Below are 21,495 nucleotides of genomic sequence, written 5' to 3'. Positions count from 1 at the left end.
ACAGTCCCCTTTCCACTGTCCAAAATTTTGGGAGCACGCGAATTTTCCCCTAATTTTCCTTCCTTGAATGGATTAAAATAGACATACAAAGTTTTCTCTCATCCACTGTCACCATCTTTTCACATGGATGAGCGCCCATCCTTACAAAGTATTCTCTGACAGCCCACAAGTTGCAAAGCCATTTGAGATCCAGGTGAAAACAGATATAGCGACGGTTTTTGTGGACTACATTTCAACCTTTGCCCTGATATAGTGGCGTCTGCCTTCCTGAAATATCAAAAGACTCGAGGTAACTATAGATCTCCTGGAATACAAAATAACTTTTTCTAAAGTTCGTCCCATGACAAACTTTGAAGACTCGCCCTTGTCACCTCCCTGTTAAGGCACATGATCATGCGCCGTCAGGGCGAAGTCAGCTGTAACACGCTGCGCACAGTGATACCAACTTCCCGGCAATGACACCGTTCTTCAGCACTTTGAACCATTGACTCTTGCTGATGTAGCTCTTTCCAGCTTCTGAAGGAGTCCTGTCAACCCATCCCCGCATAAGAAACTGTCTACTGTATCAAGGTTTTCTCTAATGAGGAAAACCACGAGTGTATGGTTCATGTGAAGTGCGAACGCCAGAGCATCAAATTTTCTAAAAGGGCACCTCAGGCGCGAATGACAAGGGAGTCCATTAACGGATAGGTAACTTACCCTTTATTTTCAGTGATACTGGAAGTGCGAGAAGGGTTTTAGACTTTTAATGTGTTCCCAGCTATCCAACGACGTTTCCAGAGGAAGCCGCGAGTGCGGTTCGTATACAGCAAAGTTCCAGAATTATCTTTTAGCTCGATTGATGTGATCCCGTAGAGTCTCGATTGCTTAGATCCGGGGATTTTGTTGGCCCGGACTGTACTATAAACTCATCCTGGTGCTCTGCGACCCACATACATACACCGAGAGCTGTGCGACACCTTGCATCGTCCTACTGGTAGATGCTAACGTCCTCAGGAAAAACAAACTTCATGTAGAGTGGACACGGTCCCAGGGATAGATGTATACTTGTCTTGATCCATTATGCATTCCTGAATGACGAGATCACGCAGGGAATGCCCTCCGGCCTAAATCCTTTCGATGATTGTTGTAGGGTGTTTTTCACGCCTTACACGCCAGTAGCCATCTGTCCAATGGAGCATAAAACGTGATTCACCCGAAAAGTGGACGTCCAGCTGGCGTGCAAAGTCCGGCAGTCAGCATGGGTGCATGAACTACGAACTTGCTGCGGAGACACATAAACAGCAACTTCCGCAGAACTGTCGTTGAGGAGACACTTTTGGGAGCCTATTGGTTCACCTGGGCGGCCAATTGCTCAACAGTTGCCCGTCTGCTCGACCGTACACATCTCCGCAGCCGTCGCTCACACAGTCATTTATGGCCCGTGGTGTGCCACAGTTGCATCAGCGCTGGTTTAGATAGCGCCATTTTGCAGTGTACGGTATATCTTAACTACCGCTGCACTCGAACAGTTTACATACACAACTATGCAGTTGCATGGCTGGATATCTAAGTGTCAGACTACGAATCGGAAGTTCTGCAGTTTAGTCCTCATTTGGCTCTAGGATTTTTACCACTAGTTTTATCCCTACTTTCACCTATGGAAATGATCTGCATTGGTGGGTAATTTCCAGGTTCATGAGATTCGAAATTCACTTGACTTCGTCTGTGAAGGGGTGGCTGTGTCGAAGGTCGAAGGAAGGCAAGGGCAATCCACCTCTATGCCTAGCAAACATTGTGGCGTTTAGTACAACATTCCGGTTGAGGACATCTCGACCCCGTCTTATGAAACTTCAACCCTTAGTGCATTGACCAACCAATTAACAACAACGGAGGTCACTAGCTATTGCAAATCTGGACAGATGTACAGGATCATTGACCTTAATAGCACATATCTTAATCGTCTGTTTTTCCTTACAGAGTGTCTGACAGTTGTTCGCAAGAAGCAAAGTGATTTATATCAGGTAGCCCTCTCCTTTTGCTGCGACGGGAGCAGGCAATGTAATTCTGATAGCTGTCTGTGCGTGTAAAAGTTCAATGGGCCGATTAAGATGTCACTCCTGCCAAAGGAGTATGTAAGAGCCTCACTGCAGTAAGACTACCTGCCACAATGCACGTAGGCTCTTTCTGCCGAGTGGGAAGTTCGTGTCAGTAACGGACAACAGAAAAACAAGTTAAGATCCATTATACCAAATAAGCAACCTTGGGGGCTTACTGCGCTAAAAAGTGGTGTGTAACTGCACGCAATCCTTCGCTGTCGTTGAGACGACGCGTCCATAAAAAAAGCGAAGTGTACAGTTTTTTACGAGTGCCTGAACTGAAGACATGTCTTTGAGTAGATATTTTTCTCTGGTTTTTCTGTTAGGAATCCCCCCTCAATGTTGGTAAAAGCATTTCTGATACAACCAGTATTATTGCAAAGCATTTCCAAAGGAATTACGCAGAAGATCGTCAGAAGACACGTTGTGATATTTATAAAGGGAAGGCACGATAACCATTCAGAAACAAAGACAGATCAGACATTCCACTACTGATATTTCGTGTATAGAAACAGTACTATCAGTTGACACAGTACTGTGTTTACATCAATTCCATCAGCCCTCTCGCCTCCTCCCCCCCCCCCCTCCAAAAAAAAAAGACGCATACATACACAAAGGAGTATACGAAAAGTGGTGCATGTAACTAATTCGCAGGGAAAGTCAGTCCTCTCAGTAATTTACCTCATATGCTGGTGAATTTTAAATTACTCATTCTTAAAGAAAGTCACAAAGGAAATACGTATATTATAGAGGAAGATGAGTAATATTCAAGATGTACAAGAAACCAGGAGGGGACAATAAAAATGGAAGACTAAGGGAAAAGTGGTCCGATTAGAAAAGGCGTCAGCCTATTGTGACTATCTCCTCTCTTCTATATCTAAGTGGCAGTTAAGTCAATAAGAGATGTTGCAAATTCCGATTAAAATTAAGATTGAGAGGATCTAAATTATAATATTCTCTCGATGACACTGCTGCCTTTTATTAAAGAGAAAAAACATTACAGGATCTGGTGTATGGAATGAACAGTCAACTGGGCGTAGAGCAAAGTCTAGAGTAAACAAAAGAAAGAAGAAACTATTTACGAACAGCAGAAATGAAATCAGCGACAAACTTAAAATAACAAATAAAGACAATGTAGGATGATGTGGAGCAATTGTACCACCTTGGAAGCAAAAGATACATAAATGTCGAAGTGAAATCAAACAATGGACACCCAGGATAGAATAATTGACAACATTTGGAAAAGGATAGATTTCTACTCACCGTATAGTGGAAATGTTGAGCCGCAGACAGGCACAACGAAAAGAAGAGGCACAACTGAAAGAACTCTAACTTGCTTAGTAGTCTTTTAGTTGTGCCTGTCTGCAACTCAAAGTACGAAGTAAGAAGAGTTTAACAAGCAGATATGTAAAGAAAGAGCATTCCTGGAGACTAAAGGGATGTACGGAAAAACTGAATACAAGATGGGATACAGTGATAGGATATGAGTGAAGACACCATACAATAACTTCCGTCATACACCCGGATGAAAGAAAAATATAGCGTCAGTCATACATTAAGCAAGAAATGGAACACCTTTCTTCGGTACAGTTCACCTTGCCAGAAAGGTGAAACTGCCCTAATCCTATCATAAAATCTACATCTACATCTACATACAGTTCCCCACAGTCGTTTAATGAACAAAGTAAGAGCATATGGACTATCGGACCAATTGTGTGATTGGATTGAAGAGTTCCTAGACAACAGAAAGCAGCATGTCATTCTCAATGGAGAGAAGTCATCCGAAGTAAGAGTGATTTCAGGTGTGCCGCAGGGGAGTGTCATAGGACCGTTGCTATTCATAATATACATAAATGACCTTGTGGATGACATCGGAAGTTCACTGAGGCTTTTTGCAGATGAAGCTGTGGTGTATCGAGAGGTTGTAACAATGGAAAATTGTACTGAAATGCAGGAGGATCTGCAGCGAATTGACGCATGGTGCAGGGAATGGCAATTGAATCTCAATGTAGACAAGTGTAATGTGCTGCGAATGCATAGAAAGATAGATCCCATATCATTTAGCTACAAAATAGCAGGTCAGCAACTGGAAGCAGTTAATTCCATAAATTATCTGGGAGTACGCATTAGGAGTGATTTAAAATGGAATGATCATATAAAGTTGATCGTCGGTAAAGCAGATGCCAGATTGAGATTCATTGGAAGAATCCTACGGAAATACAATTCGAAAACAAAGGAAGTAGATTACAGTACGCTTGTTCGCCCTCTGCTTGAATACTGCTCAGCAGTGTGGGATCCGTACCAGATAGGGTTGATAGAAGATATAGAGAAGATCCAACGGAGAGCAGTGCGCTTCGCTACAGGATCATTTAGTAATCGCGAAAGCGTTACGGAGATGATAGATAAACTCCAGTGGAAGACTCTGCAGGAGAGACGCTCAGTAGCTCGGTACGGGCTTTTGTTGAAGTTTCGAGAACATACTTTCACCAAAGAGTCAAGCAGTATTTTGCTCCCTCCTACGTATATCTCGCGAAGAGAGCAAGAGCATAAAATCAGAGAGATTAGAGCCCACACAGAAGCATACCGACAATCCTTCTTTCCACGAACAATACGAGACTGGAATAGAAGGGAGAACCGATAGAGGTACTCAGGGTACCCTCCGCCACACACCGTCAGGTGGCTTGCGGAGTATGGATGTAGATGTAGATACATATGTTCTCCGCTAGCCACCAAGCGGTGTGCGGCGGAGGGCACAATTCGCGCCAAAGTCATATTCTCCCCCCCCCCCCCCCCCCCCCGACTCCAACCCACTGTTCCACTCGAGGATCGCGCGAGGGGAAAACGACTGACGACTGTCTGAACGCCGCAGTACGAGCTCTAATTTCCCTATCTTTGAATTGTGATCATTGCGCGAACTGGAAGCCGGTGGTAATAATATATGCTCTACATCCTAGGTAAAGATCGGATTTCGTATTTAGTGAGCAGCCTCTTCCGTTTAGCGCGTCGATTATCTGCAATTGTATCTCATTTCAAACTTTTTACGAGATTTGTGATGCTCTCTCGATGGCTAAACGTACGAGTCACGAATCCTGCTGCTCTTCTTTGAACCTTCTCAATCTCTTGAATGAGACCCAACTGGTAAGAGTCCCATACAGACGAACAATACTCTAAAACTGGACAACTAACAAAACGACTATTCACGTTGGTGTGTAGAATATATAAGTCTGGCGACATACCATCTGACTTTCGGAAAAGTATCATCCACACAATTCCGAAGACAGCAAGAGCTGACAAGTGCGAGAATTATCGCACAATCAGCTTAACAGCTCATGCATCGAAGCTGCTTACAAGAATAATATACAGAAGAATGGAAAAGAAAATTGAGAATGCGCTAGGTGACGATCAGTTTGGCTTTAGGAAAAGTAAAGGGACGAGAGAGGCAATAATGGAAGCAAGGCTAAAGAAAAATCAAGACACTTTCATAGGATTTGTCGACCTGGAAAAAGCGTTCGACAATATAAAATGGTGCAAGCTGTTCGAGATTCGGAAAAAAGTAGGGGTAAGCTATAGGGAGAGACGGGTCATATACAATATGTACAACAACCAAGAGGGAATAATAAGAGTGGACGATCAAGAACGAAGTGCTCGTAATAAGGTGTAAGACAAGGCTGTAGCCTTTCGCCCCTGCTCTTCAATCTGTACATCGAGGAAGCAATGATGGAAATAAAAGAAAGGTTCAGGAGTGGAATTAAAATACAAGGTGAAAGGATATCAATGATACGATTCGCTGATGACATTGCTATCCTGAGTGAAAGTGAAGAAGAATTAAATGAACTGCTTAACGGAATGAACAGTCTAATGAGTACACAGTATGGTTTGAGAGTGAATCGGAGAAAGACGAAGGTAATGAGGAGTAGTAGAAATGAGAACAGCGAGAAACTTAACATCAGGATTGATGGTCACGAAGTCAATGAATTTAAGGAATTCTGCTACCTAGGCAGTAAAATAAACAATGACGGACGGAGCAAGGAGGACATCAAAAGCAGGCTCGCTATGGCAAAAAAAGGCATTTCTGGCCAAGAGAAGTCTACTAATTTCAATTACCGGCCTTAATTTGAGGAAGAAATTTCTCAGGATGTACGTCTGGAGTACAGCATTGTATGGTAGTGAAACATGGACTGTGGCAAAACCGGAACAGAAGAGAATCGAAGCATTTGAGATGTGGTGCTATAGACGAATGTTGAAAATTAGGTGGACTGATAAGGCAAGGAATAAGGAGGTTCTACGCAGAATCGGAGAGGAAAGGAATATGTAGAAAACACTGATAAGGAGAAGGGACAGGATGATAGGACATCTGCTAAGACATGAGGGAATGACTTCCATGGTACTAGAGGGAGCTGTAGAGGACAAAAACTGTAGAGGAAGACAGAGATTGGAATACGTCAAGCAAATAACTGAGGACGTAGGTTGCAAGTGCTACTCTGAGATGAAGAGGTTAGCACAGGAAAGAAATTCGTGGCGGGTCGCATCAAACCAGTCAGTAGACTGATGACCCAAAAAAAAAAAAAAAAATTCCTTTGCTGAAGGACTGCATGGCTTCAGGATTCTACCAATAAACCGCAATCTACAGTTCGCCTTGCCCGTTTTACTTATGTAATCCGATCATTCCATTTGAGATCATTTCGAATAGTCACACCCAGATACTTCACGGACGTTACCGCTTCCGAAGACTGGGCATTTATTTTGTACTCGCACATTAATGGGAATTTTCGCCTTGTTATACGCAGCAGAATAGAATTACTTACTAATATTGAGAGATTACTACCAGTCACTACATCACGCATTTATTTTCTGCAAATCCTCATTGATTTGTTCACAACTTTCGTGTGATACTACTTTCCTGTAGACTACAGCACCATCAGCAAACAGTCTGATGCCACTGTCAGTACCATCAACCAGATCGTTAATGTAAATCGTAAAAAGCAGCGGACCTATTACTCTGCCCTGGGACGCACCTGAAGTTATGCTTGTTTCTGTTGAAGTCACCCCATTCAAGACGACATACAGCTCTCTGTCTGTTAGAAAAGTTTCTATCCAACCTCATATGCCATCGGATAGACCGCAAGCGCCCCCGTTTTGGAGCATGCGACGGTGCGGAACTGAGTATAACGGCTTTCGAAAGTCCAGAAATATGGCATTAACCTGGTAGCCGGTATCTAGAGCCTGTTGTATATCATGCACAAAGAGGGCCAACTGTGTCTCGTATGACCGCTGTTTCCTAAAACCGTGTTGGTTTCTGCAGATGAGCTTCTCAGAGTCTAGAAAGGTCATTATGTCTGAACACAAAATATGTTCCATGATTCTACAACAAGTCTCTGTCAGTGAAATTGGCCGGTAATTATGTGCATCCGATTTTCTACCCTTTTTATGGATTGTTATTGTGGTGTTACCGCCAGACACCACACTTGCTAGGTGGTAGCCTTTAAATCGGCCGCGGTCCGTTAGTATACGTCGGACCCGCGTGTCGCCACTGTCAGTGATTGCAGACCGAGCGCCGCCACACGGCAGGTCTAGAGAGACTTCCTAGCACTCGCTCAGTTGTACAGCCGACTTTGCTAGCGATGGTTCACTGACAAATTACGCTCTCATTTGCCGAGACGATATTTAGCATAGCCTTCAGCTACGTCATTTGCTACGACCTAGCAAGGCGCCATTATCAATTGCTATTTATCTTGTGATGCATGTACCGTCAGACCGATGTTCACCAATTGTGGATTAAAGTTAAGTATTCCAGCAGCTACGTACTTTTCTTGCTAGTATAATTACTTTACCTGTTCCAGACCTCAAGCCATCCTGCGTGAGCTTAACGCGTGCCTTTCGGCTACCCGTCACTGTGGATTGGCTGTCTTGCCAGTCCACAACAGTTATGACCTGGGCCTTCTTCCAGTCCCGTGGAACTTTCCTCTGCTCCAATGATGGATAAGAATGGTGCTATATTTGTAGCATAGTCAACATATAATCTTATGGGGATACTGTCTGGGCCAGACGCCTTCCTGGCGTCTAAGGATCGTAGCTGTTTTGCAATCCCAGATACACTGCCAGCCTTACGTTTGTTCGATAGTTGAAAGAGGGAAAGGTGCTGCAGTCCTCTGCTATAAACGAGTTTTTGAAAGCTAGGTTTAGAATTTCGGCCTTCTGTGTATGATCATCCGTTACATTAAGCTTAATGTCAGCAAGAGAAGGTATTGAATTATTTGTAGCGTTCATAGATTTTACATACGACCAAAAATTTTTGGGGTTGTTTTTAGAATCTGCAGATAAAATATTGCTTTCAAATTCGTTAAAAGAATCTATCATTGAACTTTTGACAGCTGCTTTCACTTCGCATAATTTCGGTTTGTCAGCGGGCCAGTGACTATGTTTAAAACGACTGTGAAAAATTCTCTGTTTTCTCAGCAACTTCCTAATGTGTTTGTTGTAACAAGGTGGATCCTTTCCCTCCCCTATATTTTACGGTGTCTCAATTATAAGCTAGAAAATGTCCTTAAAATTATTGTATTTCTGCGCTAGATTAAAGAGGACGGTCTTTTTTCATCTCTAAAAATGGATTGGTCCTTAGCAGTTGTGTGTTATTGGCAACGGCCTTGCCGCAGTGGATGCACCGGCTCCCGTCAGATCACCGAAGTTAAGCGCTGTCGGGCGTGGCCGGCACTTGGATGGGTGACCATCAGGGCCGCCATGCACTGTTGCCATTTTTCTGGGTGCACTCAGCCTCGTGATGTCAATTGAGGAGCTACTCGACCGAATAGTAATGGCTCCGGTCAAAGAAAACCATCATAACGACCGGGAGAGCAGTGTGCTGACCACACGCCCTCCTATCCGCATCCTCATCTGAGAATGACACGGCGGTCGGATGGTCCCGGTGGGCCACTTGTGGCCTGAAGACGGAGCGCTTAGTTGTGTGTTATTACAATTATTCCTTAACGGCAGGCATGCCTACATGCCATAATCGCGATAGTGAAATAAACACATCCAGTAACAGTCCATGTGTAACTTCTTGTCGTCTCTGCAACACTGAGTAATTTGAAATATGAAATACCTACAGTATTCACTCTGTTCTGGAGATTTTCACCTTGTGCCTACAATCACCTTCCACACTAAAAAAGTGTTGGTCCCGTATTACAGGACAGTACCACAGTTTGTTAACTTGTTTCTGAGCTACCACACTGACAGGACAGTTGTCCCTCATGTGCGGAGCTATACATCCTGTCATGGGTATATGTGCTGCCAATTCTATTGGTGATCGAGAACGGTGTACTGAGCAATATTACATCAGCATTTACGTCATTTTCAAATAATCATAACTATTAGAAGTCGTATGTTTTATGTTTGTTAGTGCCTCCAGTATATGTGACTAGAGCAAGCCATTAATGTTTATTTTCCCCTGGGCAACAGATCAGTTGTCGGAGTGTGGACACGCGGACGAAAAATGTTTGGTGCCGTTAGGCCATGCAGAAAACATCAGGTCGTAAAGACTGTGATCGGTTAGTGGGAAGACTGTTCGGCATGGAGGAAAAACAACCAGCACAGTGATGTGTGTACAAATTAAAGAACCATTTACGAGAAATATCTGCATCTATACCCGTTTCGTCCTGTATAGACAAAAACAACAGCGTACTTAAATGAGTCCGTCCTAATGTACACTCCTGAAAATGGAAAAAAGAACACATTGACACCGGTGTGTCAGACCCACCATACTTGCTCCGGACACTGCGAGAGGGCTGTACAAGCAATGATCACACGCACGGCACAGCGGACACACCAGGAACCGCGGTGTTGGCCGTCGAATGGCGCTAGCTGCGCAGCATTTGTGCACCGCCGCCGTCAGTGTCAGCCAGTTTGCCGTGGCATACGGAGCTCCATCGCAGTCTTTAACACTGGTAGCATGCCGCGACAGCGTGGACGTGAACCGTATGTGCAGTTGACGGACTTTGAGCGAGGGCGTATAGTGGGCATGCGGGAGGCCGGGTGGACGTACCGCCGAATTGCTCAACACGTGGGGCGTGAGGTCTCCACAGTACATCGATGTTGTCGCCAGTGGTCGGCGGAAGGTGCACGTGCCCGTCGACCTGGGACCGGACCGCAGCGACGCACGGATGCACGCCAAGACCGTAGGATCCTACGCAGTGCCGTAGGGGACCGCACCGCCACTTCCCAGCAAATTAGGGACAATGTTGCTCCTGGGGTATCGGCGAGGACCAATCGCAACCGTCTGCATGAAGCTGGGCTACGGTCCCGCACACCGTTAGGCCGTCTTCCGCTCACGCCCCAACATCGTGCAGCCCGCCTCCAGTGGTGTCGCGACAGGCGTGAATGGAGGGACGAATGGAGACGTGTCGTCTTCAGCGATGAGAGTCGCTTCTGCCTAGGTGCCAATGATGGTCGTATGCGTGTTTGGCGCCGTGCAGGTGAGCGCCACAATCAGGACTGCATACGACCGAGGCACACAGGGCCAACACCCGGCATCATGGTGTGGGGAGCGATCTCCCACACTGGCCGTACACCACTGGTGATCGTCGAGGGGACACTGAATAGTGCACGGTACATCCAAACCGTCATCGAACCCATCGTTCTACCATTCCTAGACCGGCAAGGGAACTTGCTGTTCCAACAGGACAGTGCACGTCCGCATGTATCCCGTGCCACCAAACGTGCTCTAGAAGGTGTAAGTCAACTTCCCTGGCCAGCAAGATCTCCGGATCTGTCCCCCATTGAGCATGTTTGGGACTGGATGAAGCGTCGTCTCACGCGGTCTGCACGTCCAGCACGAACGCTGGTCCAACTGAGGCGCCAGGTGGAAATGGCATGGCAAGCCGTTCCACAGGACTACATCCAGCATCTCTACGATCGTCTCCATGGTAGAATAGCAGCCTGCATTGCTGCGAAAGGTGGATATACACTGTACTAGTGCCGACATTGTGCATGCTCTGTTGCCTGTGTCTATGTGCCTGTGGTTCTGTCAGTGTGATCATGTGATGTATCTGACCCCAGGAATGTGTCAATAAAGTTTCCCCTTCCTGGGACAATGAATTCACGGTGTTCTTATTTCAATTTCCAGGAGTGTATATTACTGAAACCGGCAGTGTTCTCTTGTTTATTAGATGAGAGAGAATTTTAGTTTCATTTTAGTATAAACTGTGAGATTCTGTGGGAGCAACCGATTGTTTTGAGGAGTTGAATTTCAAACTGAGACCATGAAGTGACTTCTATGAAAAAAGAGCATCTGCTCATTTATTATGTCAGCTAGCGTGCTTTCTCAGAAAATCTTTGTTCCTACCAGAAGCTCGTAATTAATCCTGTTGACCACCAGCTTCCGCGAAAATCGAGAGAAAACGTCGTGCTACTTACAACCTTTCCTGAGTGCACGTAATTATATTTCACGGTACAGAGCTGGATCCCGCTGCCGCAGCGTGGTTTCACCGCCCCACAAACCGGAATTCTGCGCTCGCTCCACAAAAGTGGAAGAACAGGATTGCGATACCAGCCGATTTGCCAGATCGCTGTGTGGCATCTAGTCTGGCGACATTCTTACATGACAGTCCAGGGAAACAACATTAAAAGACCTTTCAGGGATTCTAGAGAGACTGCATCATGTTCTACTATTCAATTCATCCTGGGGCACGAATATCCTTTCTTCCAGGGAAGCTAGTTCTGCAAGGTTCGCAGGAGAGTTTCTGTGAAGTTTGGAAGGTAGAAGACGAGGTACTGGCAGAATTAAGGCTGTGAAGACAGGGCGTGAGTCGTGCTTGGGTAGCTCAGTTGGGAGAGCACGTGCCCGCGAAAGGCAAAGGTCCCGAATTCGAGTCTCGGTCCGGCACACAGTTTTAATCTGCCAGGAAGTTTCATCACAATTTACATTGGCTGTGAATGTTTTACCTCTACCAGCGCCTCTCAGCGTTTTACGGTTGACTCATTTTATACTGGTTCACGAAATATGTGTTCTTCTTTCAGAAACAACTTTATGAAGTTCGAATTATACAGCCGTTCTCAGATACTTTCCCGTTTTTGTTCTGTGTTGACTGAAACTAACAAATCCTGTTTTGGGTAACAATATTTTGCTCTTTCGTTACCAATCACCACCCTCAGTGACACGAATAGATATTCTTTTAACCTAAATACGCTATGTACTTTGGAAGATGCCGCATATGAATATAGCAAGCACTGTTTCAGGTGGGACGTTTTCCCCGAATCAGCGCTGATTTTTAGAGAAGTTCCTTTTAGTGATATGTAGCCTATAATTCCGCCTTCCTTTAGCCCATTTTATACATTATTGTGTAAACTTAAGGACGAATATAACCCTCGCATGATGTGTCACTGCCACGAAACTTAGCTCGATGAAACTTGGCTTATACTTGTAAAGAACTGCTACAGTACAGTACAGTAAACAACTGATGCAAATACCAAATGAGACGAACAGCAGTGACACTTTATTCAGAGACAATAAGTACACTGAAGTGACCACGATACATGGTGGTCTCCTGGACACTACAGAAGATGGGACATGTTTCTTAATAGGATGTGTGATCACCAAGGGTGGCAGTGCACATTCTGTATCGTACTCTCATGCTGGCGACAAGGGTGGTAGGGAGTCCTTGTGGTAGGGCTTTCCATTCCTCCACCAGCGCAGTTGACAACTGTTGGATGGATTTTGATGCATGTGGACATGCTGTAGTACGTCAAAGCGTTCCACACGGGTTTGATGGAATTTAAGTCTGGGAAATGGGCGGTCCAGTCCTTCCGTTGAGTACCCTCTCGTTCCGAGGCCTCCTTCACCAATGCAGTTCGATGCGGTCACACAATGTCATCCATAAAAATTGAGCAGGTTCGAGGAGGACTCGTGCTCTGAGGATTGCGTGCAAATATTATCGTTGTGTACATAGTTCCGCGTAGTCAACTTTCCCAATAGAGCGCGTCCCGCTAAGCACGACAGCACAGGTGCAGCGCTTGTGTGTCTCTGCACTACAAGATGGCGCTGCCATAGAGACGGACCAAATTCAGCTTCCCCCGATCTGCGTATTAATATGTAACGCAGCCAATGAGATTGCTGCTAACATAGAACCTTTTCTCCTCGCGGATCACATTCGCACAGTGATACCTGAACGCGCGAGGTATTATAACGAGTATACAGACCTCCGATTAGTCAGTCTGCATTTGTCTGCACCAGTCTGTACCAGTCTGCATTTGTCTGTACCAGTCTATAGTCAAGTTTCAGTCTGCGCCTAATAAGATTACCATATTCCTGTACATAGCCATGAAGATAAATGTATAGACACTTTTGTCAAGTATCAGAGATCTATGTGAGAATAATATTAACGTACCACTACCAAAGGAACTTCAGATTGTCAATTGTAAATAGCATCCAGAATCAAGTTAAGTAATTTTTATGCTTGTTACTATTTTAATAAATGTGTGTGAAAATTAATCAAGTTCTGTTTAAAGTTGGTCACCGTCAGTCTGCTACTCTAAGCGTGCAAGTGGCATTTCTATCGTCTGACCTAACGGCAGAAGATAAACACCCCACAATAAGACCACGAGACATATTACTGACACTCGCCTACTTCGTTAGAGCGACAAGTCAAATAATCTGATGGTGTGTGTACTGAAGGTCTCACAGTACGCGTACCACAATTATTATGTATATAGACACTTCATGGCCAACGGCCTTGCCGCAATGGTAACACCGGTTCCCTTCAGATCACTGAAGTTAAGCGTTCTCGGGCTGGGCTAGCACTTGGACGTGTAACCATCCGGTCTGCCGAGCGCTATTGGCAAGCGGGATGCACTCAGCCCTTGTGAGGCAAACTGATTGAGAAGTAGCGGCTCTGGTATCGTAAGCTGACATACGGCCGGGAGAGCGGTGTGCAGACCACATGCCCCTCCATATCCGCATCCAGTGACCCCTGTGGGCTGAGGGTGACACGGCGGCCGGTCGAGCCGTTGGGTCTTCCAAGGACTGTTCGGGCGGAGTTTTTAGTTTAGACACTTCACCCACGTCGAGAATCTCGACGATTTTTGCCTGTTATTGACATTCATACTGTCAAGAAACCGGTCCCAGGAATTCCAGGTCCTTCGACAATGTTCTATTTTTATGTTTGAAGTCGAATAACAAATGAGAAAAGAAATATTTTTTCATGTGATAGGAGTATGAATTAATGCATACTACATGATGACAACCCTTACATTTGTGGATTTGTCTGTCCTTCCCAAGAGTCAATTGACAGACGAAATCTGTCCACCACTGCGTATGGCGTACTCACATCAGTCAAAAATTTTGCGAGAGAGATCATTGTGAGTTTCCCAGATTTTGATGAAGTAATGACAGCATTCCTATATTTCGTCACGTACTCTTCCACCATATTTTCCTTTGTCTTTCCTTTTCCTGCCTTTCATGAAAACATTAATAAATACAATGCACTGGGCAGTTTTTTTTGTCAGTGTAAGTAACGTAAAATCTGAAAATTAGAAACACAGCGAGTCGAACCCACCACTCTCGGATTACCATTCTGTAGTGTCCACGCTGACCCACCGCTGCCCGACACGCGCCAAAGATCCGGTTTTTTTCTAAACGTTTGGCCATCAGGTGCTTCCATTTCGGACACATTCATTTGTGGAGAAACCCTGTACACAGAATGTTCGTTTTAACAGAAGACGTTCAAACATTTCGAGAACATCGGACCAAAAGAAAGTTCCACTTCCAATTTGTTTGTCTCGGAGGAGAACATCCAACGATACCACACTCGACCAGCCATCTCATCCCAAGCATGGATGGCGGAGGAGGCGAGGGGGGGAGGGGACTTTGAAATCTTCACTGAGAACCCTTGTTTTTCTATTGAAGATTACGATTCTACATATGATTCAAACTGAAGGAGAGGGGGGGTGTCGGGACGAACGGATAGGGAAGGGATTGTTGACATTAGCTGCATCAGGACTTTGTGTGGCATCAGCAGCGACGAGTGGAAATGTGTGCCGAACTGGGATTCGAAGCCAGGATATTCTCCTTACTGGAAAGATAAACACTGTGTCCGTGTGGCGCAGTGGTTAACGTAACCATTGCGCCACCCGGACACCACTTTATTGCAACTGCGCTGACTATCTCGGTACGCCTTCCGGCCGTCACACATTTCCACCGAGTGCCATCTAGCCTTAGTCCCTTCCCATGTCCTCCGTGCTCCATGCTCGCCACTGTGAGATTCCCGCAGTAGGTCGGACCTACCTGTGCATCCACATTGAAGAAGGTGGGTCCATGTCCATCTAGGCGAATCACGTGCGTGAAACAACAGACATCACACATTCATACAAAATACGCACACGTTTTGTCTGAAGCATTTTCTTCCTTTCGCCACAGACGCAGCTGTCATCAGAGGAGTAGAAATGGGTACACAGTCGTAATTTACGACATTGTAAGAGGTCCGAGCGCATGTAATTTCGATGTATTGCTCAAGCGCTGCCTGCAATAGGCGAGGTATAAGAGAATCTCTGACCAGAGAGCAGTGTTGACTGCAGCAGGAACTGTGTAGCTGTAGCAGTAAGTTGTTGCTAGTCTGGAGTCTATTCTGGTCTGGTATGGTGTATCGTGTTGGCTGGCCCGGTCGCGGTGCAGCGATGCCGGAGCCTAAGTATTATTGTGTAAGGCAAAAAGCAGCCTCGCGCATATGTAGTAATATTATCTCAAGTCGTATGTAAATATTTTAAAAATCTCGTAATAATAATTTTGCTCATAAAAAGTAACTTTTAACAACCATTCATTTCAATTTAAAGAATTTACTAATTTCTCCCATCCATCATCGTCCCGATTATTGCAATAGAAAAATCAGTTGCTTCCTTTCATAAATGACAGATGGGTCGGCCAGCATTGCACAGAGCTGTGCCGGAAAAAAATATTGTAAGAGCAGACATATCCGGCGACTTCATTGAGGTAAGAATTTTTCCTTTTTTATTCAGAATGATCTTTCAGGGCCATGACGCAGCACTGCTGTCGTCCAAAATTTACCAGGCTAAATTCACAGTGAATTATTGAAAAGTCATAAGTGAGCGACAATTTAATTGAGAGGTTAGTTACATTGTATTATTACCAGGTTACTGAATTTATTTTTTTATTGGGACGTTACACTGAATGTGAACGACATAGTTATAATTTATACTGTTGAGAGGTTTAGGAATTTTTCTGTTTTGAGGTTACGCTAAATGTGAATGAATTTTGAGCTTAGATTAAATCAGAAAGAAATTTTGCAAATCGTTTGTGTCAAACTGGACAGCGTTCATTGAAACGAAACGTGCCGCGTCATCAATTGTTACATTACTGTGGACATAATTGTATTTGTTTGCTCATCATTAGGATCAAAATCAATATTAGTGATCGGCACGCACTGATTAACTATAATTAGGGGATTATCACTATTAGACTGAGTGTCGCTAGTATTATATGTCAAATTATTCGAGTCGGCTATTTCACTCATTACACATCGCGATGTACTGTTAACAGTTTTTCGCGGCATTTTTCACAAATAAAAATTAAGCAGAAAATGAAACAAAGACGAAGCAAAAATGGAACAAACACAATTACACCAAAGAGCAATAAATTGCCGATGATCTGCGAAAGAAAGAGTGACAAATTAGTAAATGCGTTGCGCCAGATGCAAACTACGTTTAAGTAAATTAGAGCCAGATATATGACTACTTCTCAGAAATTCACAAAGACATATGATCCTGGCCGGTTGTCGCCAACTGTAACCTCCCCACAAAATTCTTTCCAATTTGTAACCTCCCTACAAAATTCTTTTCACATTAACCTCCACACAAAATTCTTTCTGATTTAATCTAAGCTCAAAATTCATTCACATTTAGCGTAACCTCAAAACAGAAAAATTCCTAAACCTCTCAACAGTAAAAATTATAATTGTGTCGTTCACATTCAGTGTAACGTCCCAATAAAAAAATAAATTCAGTAACCTGGTAATAATACAATGTAACTAACCTCTCAATTAAATTGTCGCTCACTTATGACTTTTCAATAATTCACTGTGAATTTAACCTGGTAAATTTTGGACGACAGCAGTGCTGCGTCATGGCCCTGAAAGATCATTCTGAATAAAAAAGGAAAAATTCTTACCTCAATGAAGTCGCCGGATATGTCTGCTCTTACAATAATTTTTTCCGGCACAGCTCTGTGCAATGCTGGCCGACCCATCTGTCATTTATGAAAGGAAGCAACTGATTTTTCTATTGCAATAATCGAGACGATCATGGATGGAAGAAATTAGTAAATTCTTGAAATTGAAATGAGTGGTTGTTAAAAGTTACTTTTCATGAGCAAGATTATTATTACGAGATTTTTAAAACATTTACATACGACTTGAGATAACATTACTACATATGAGCGAGGCTGCTTTTTACCTTATACAATAATACTTAGGCTCCGGCATCGCTGCACCGCGACCGGGCCAGCCAACACGATACACCATACCAGACCAGAATAGACTCCAGACTAGCAACAACGTACTGCTACAGCTACACAGTTCCTGCTGCAGTCAACACTGCTCTCTGGTCAGAGATTCTCTTATACCTTGCCTATTGTAGGCAGCGCACGAGCAATACATCGAAATTACATCTGCTCGGACCTCTTAAAACATGCTACTCTATAGCCCTTGAATATCCAACGGTACTTGGGAACCCACCTCCTTGCAGCGAGATTAGGACAGGCCAGTATTTCATAACTTCTTATAGGAAACCCCATTCGCAACATTGTATTCCTCCTATATGTCGAACAGGGGACGCGCCTCCTTGGCCGTGTAGCGATCTACGACATATCATAACAGGCAGTAAACTGCCTCGTCTCGTGCAGACGTAGAACATTACAATACTTGCGCAATGTGCATTGCCTCTACATCTACCTATTACAGACGTGCAAGTGGATGATGAATGCTGCAACCATAGGAGGAAAAATTGGAATGATTCTGATTTGCGGTGACTCGGGGATAAATGTTGTGGCTGTTATTTCCTTGTATGCCTAGCGTTTTCCAGAGAAAACTCGCTCTCGTTCGTTCTTTTACAAGGTTTCGAAAGCCTGTACTTCTGACAGTAGCGTACAGACCCGCAAAAAGAAACGAAGCAAGTGTGTTGCAGGCAGCTAATGAAATAGCTCTTCTAGCGGCAGTGCACCACAACGCACGGAATAAGCGTCCGGCAATTCCGCCGCGATTCCGATATGTCCGTATGTAGTATTGTCACAATACTGTATCGTCATAAATATCGTCCATACCACGTCTTACTGCATCATTTTGGCGCCGATTTCCATAACCGAGTCGTGTTTTGTGAAAGGGTACGTCAACAAATGCAAACGAGCCCCACGTTCTTTGTCGAGGTGCTACTTCCGATGAGTATACACACACAAACTGTGGTAGCGTTAACAGGCATAACAAGCATTACTGGAGTGTAGACGTCCCGCACTGGTTATGGCAAGTTGACAATCAATGTCCTTTGTCGGTAAAAGTATGGCGTGGCATCATGAAGAACAAACTCGTTGATCTGTATTTTATCGATGGCACATTGAATAGATGCAAATATCGAACGTTTTTGGAACAAGGACTACCGGTGCCACTGCAGGACGTTCGACAACGTATTTGGTTTCAGTATTGCAGCTGCCCAGTGCATTAGGAAATTGTAGCAAGGGAGATATTAGACCGCGTTTACAATCGTCGGTGGATCGGCAGAGGTGGCTTTATTAATTGGTCCGCTAGGTCGGCGCATTTGATGTCGAATTTCTTTCTGTGCGACATTTAATAGATAAGGTGTACCAGCAAGTGCTACTAGGCTGTGAAGACATTGTACACCGCATCAGGAACTCCTGCCTCAGAAACGCCTGCACCGCAGATATGCCTCTGCCCCGCGTACGGTCGTTTGAAAAGCGGATCACAAAGTGCACTGAAGTTGGCGGTACTATGAACACTTACTCTAATTGGAAAAGTAGAGCAGAGTTGGCCTCGATCCACAGCCACAGTGGTGCGTCGAATAGTCTCCTGGTCGATATGTTGGAGGAAAACGACGTTGCAAATAGGGTTTCCAGTAAGAAGTTATGACATACTGGCCTGTTGTACCCTCGCAGAAAGGAGGTGGGTTCCCGCATGGACACGGAGCAGCACGTCGTAAATTACTATTGTGTATCCATTTCTATTTCCCCGATTACGGGTGCCATATGTGGCCAAACGAAGAAAATGTTCGTAGATTTTGTCGTGGAATCGTAATCTGCAATAAAAAAACAGGGTTGTCATTGAACATTTTAAAGTAGTCCCCCCCACCACTTCCACCAACTACTCATGGTGGGGTGCGGGTGAATGTGCCCCTCCGGGACAAACAAATTGAAATCATCATTTTTTTATCTGATGTGTAGTTTTCGAAATATTTCAATACCCTCAGTTAATATGAAGACCTTGTATAGAAAAAATTTCGACAAAATCCGCGAAGACTAGCAGCCGCGGTCCCCTTGTAAGACCAGGAGAAGCCCTGTACCGGCTCTTAGACGTTGACGATTTTTTGTTGGCGATGATTACTGCTCATAAATATCAACAAAATGGTAACTACAAGGTAACTACAAGCTGTCATTTGCTGATATTAACTCATAATGCAATGCTACACAGGTTAGCTTTTACTTTCGTGTACGCTTCTTTGTGAGTTACCGTCAGAGAGTGATATTTTCTCACACAGCTTGTGTTATTGCACTGTACCACGAGTCTCCGTAGCAATACAGAACTATAAAAACACGAAGCAGAAAGTACTCAACGTGAAGACATACGCCTGAAGTACTTAGTGAATTAATACGCAACCAAAATTCTCACCGAGGCAAGGTACGTGCATATAAAAACACGCCAGTAGAAGTTGGGATTGGATAATCTCGCAGCAAGAACAGAACGAGGACGGTCAGTGTCACCAGAAATATTTGACACATGTACGCAGTCACACAGGAATGACTAAGTACTCTTATAAATAATTTTATTGCAGGCAATATGGTTGTAAATAGCCTATTGTTTGTAGGTGAACAGGTACTATCCAAAAGACCGATTGAATTTTGCGGTGAAAAAACTACGGTACGTAGACGAAGATTTTATATCTGAAGATATAAATAGTAAAAACCAAGGCATTAGGCTTCGGAAGGAAATGTTTAAGAACCAAATTAGTTATAAATCATAAAATTTTAGAAAATGTACGAGAACTGAACACCAGACAAGAGAAAATTAGACGATGACGACAGACTTGCAAAGACTGTTGCAGGCCATGATGCAAAAGGTACACACTGAAGAGCCAAAGAAACTGGTACACCTGCCTAATATCGTGGAGGGTCTCCGCGAGCACGCAGAAGTGCCACTACATGTCTGAAGTAGTGCTGGAGGGAATAGACACCATGAATCGTGAAGAGTAGTAGAAGATGGAGATCTCTTTTTCAACAACACGTTGCAAGGCAGCCCAGACTTGCTCAACAATGTTTATGTCTGGGGAGTTTGGTGGCCAACGGAAGTGTTTAAACACAGAAGTGTTTTCCTGGAGCCAGTCTGTAGCAATTCTGGACGTGTGGGGTGTCACATTGTTCTGCTGAAATTGCGCAAGTCGTTCGGAATACACCATGTACATGAATGGATGAAGGTGATCAGTCAGAATGCCTACGTACGTGTCACCTGACGGAGTGGTATCTAGACGTATCAGGGGTCCCATATCAATCCAACTGCAACACGCCCCACACCATTACGCAGCCTCCGCCAGCTTGAACAGTCACCTGATGACATTCAGGGTCCATGGATTCATGAGTTCCAGGCATTGGCAGTTCAGTGTCGGTGTTGACGGGCCCAGGAGAGATGCGAAGCTTTGTATCGTGGAGTCATTAACGTTACACGAGTGGGCCTTCGGCTCGGAAAGCCCATATCGATGATGTTTCGTTGAATGGCTCGCACACTGACATTTGTTGATGGCTCAGCACTGAATTTGCGGTGTATTGCCTTCTGTCACGTTGAAAGTGGAGAACTGTATCAAACCAGCCTTCGGACGAACAACAACAATCATAATACCAAAATCCAATAAGAAGACGTTCGTTGCAACCATTGTCAGATATCAAAAAGCTCAAAAATTATTAAAAGAAGTTTCTTTGTCAATACTAAAAATTATGGCTAATCCATTTTTTATTCAGGTAGTCTCACACTTCCAAAGAAATCAATTGCTGACAGATGTGAATATTACCGAGCTATCAGTTTAATAAATCGTGGTTGCAAAATACCAACACCAATTCATCAAAGAAGAATGGAGAGACTGGTAGAAGCCGAACTAAGGGAAGAATAGCTTGGATTCCGGAGAAACGTAGGAACACGCGAGGCAA

The 21,495-nt window shown here is 44.3% G+C and overlaps 1 protein-coding gene and 1 pseudogene across 1 annotated transcript in view; one reads left to right on the top strand and one right to left on the bottom strand.

The window, feature by feature from the left end:
* Window positions 1-21,495, bottom strand: part of LOC126416440 (ATP-binding cassette subfamily G member 4-like) — a 304,210-nt gene that overhangs the window by 205,607 nt on the left and 77,108 nt on the right. The gene's annotated exons all lie outside the window — the stretch shown is intronic.
* Window positions 8,713-8,830, top strand: LOC126417335 (5S ribosomal RNA; annotated as a pseudogene).

The sequence above is a fragment of the Schistocerca serialis genome, chromosome 8, assembly GCF_023864345.2.
Source record: "Schistocerca serialis cubense isolate TAMUIC-IGC-003099 chromosome 8, iqSchSeri2.2, whole genome shotgun sequence".
Classification (NCBI taxonomy): domain Eukaryota; kingdom Metazoa; phylum Arthropoda; class Insecta; order Orthoptera; family Acrididae; genus Schistocerca; species Schistocerca serialis.
Note: the sequence above shows the minus strand (reverse complement) of the source record. Positions and strands in the feature narration are given on the sequence as shown.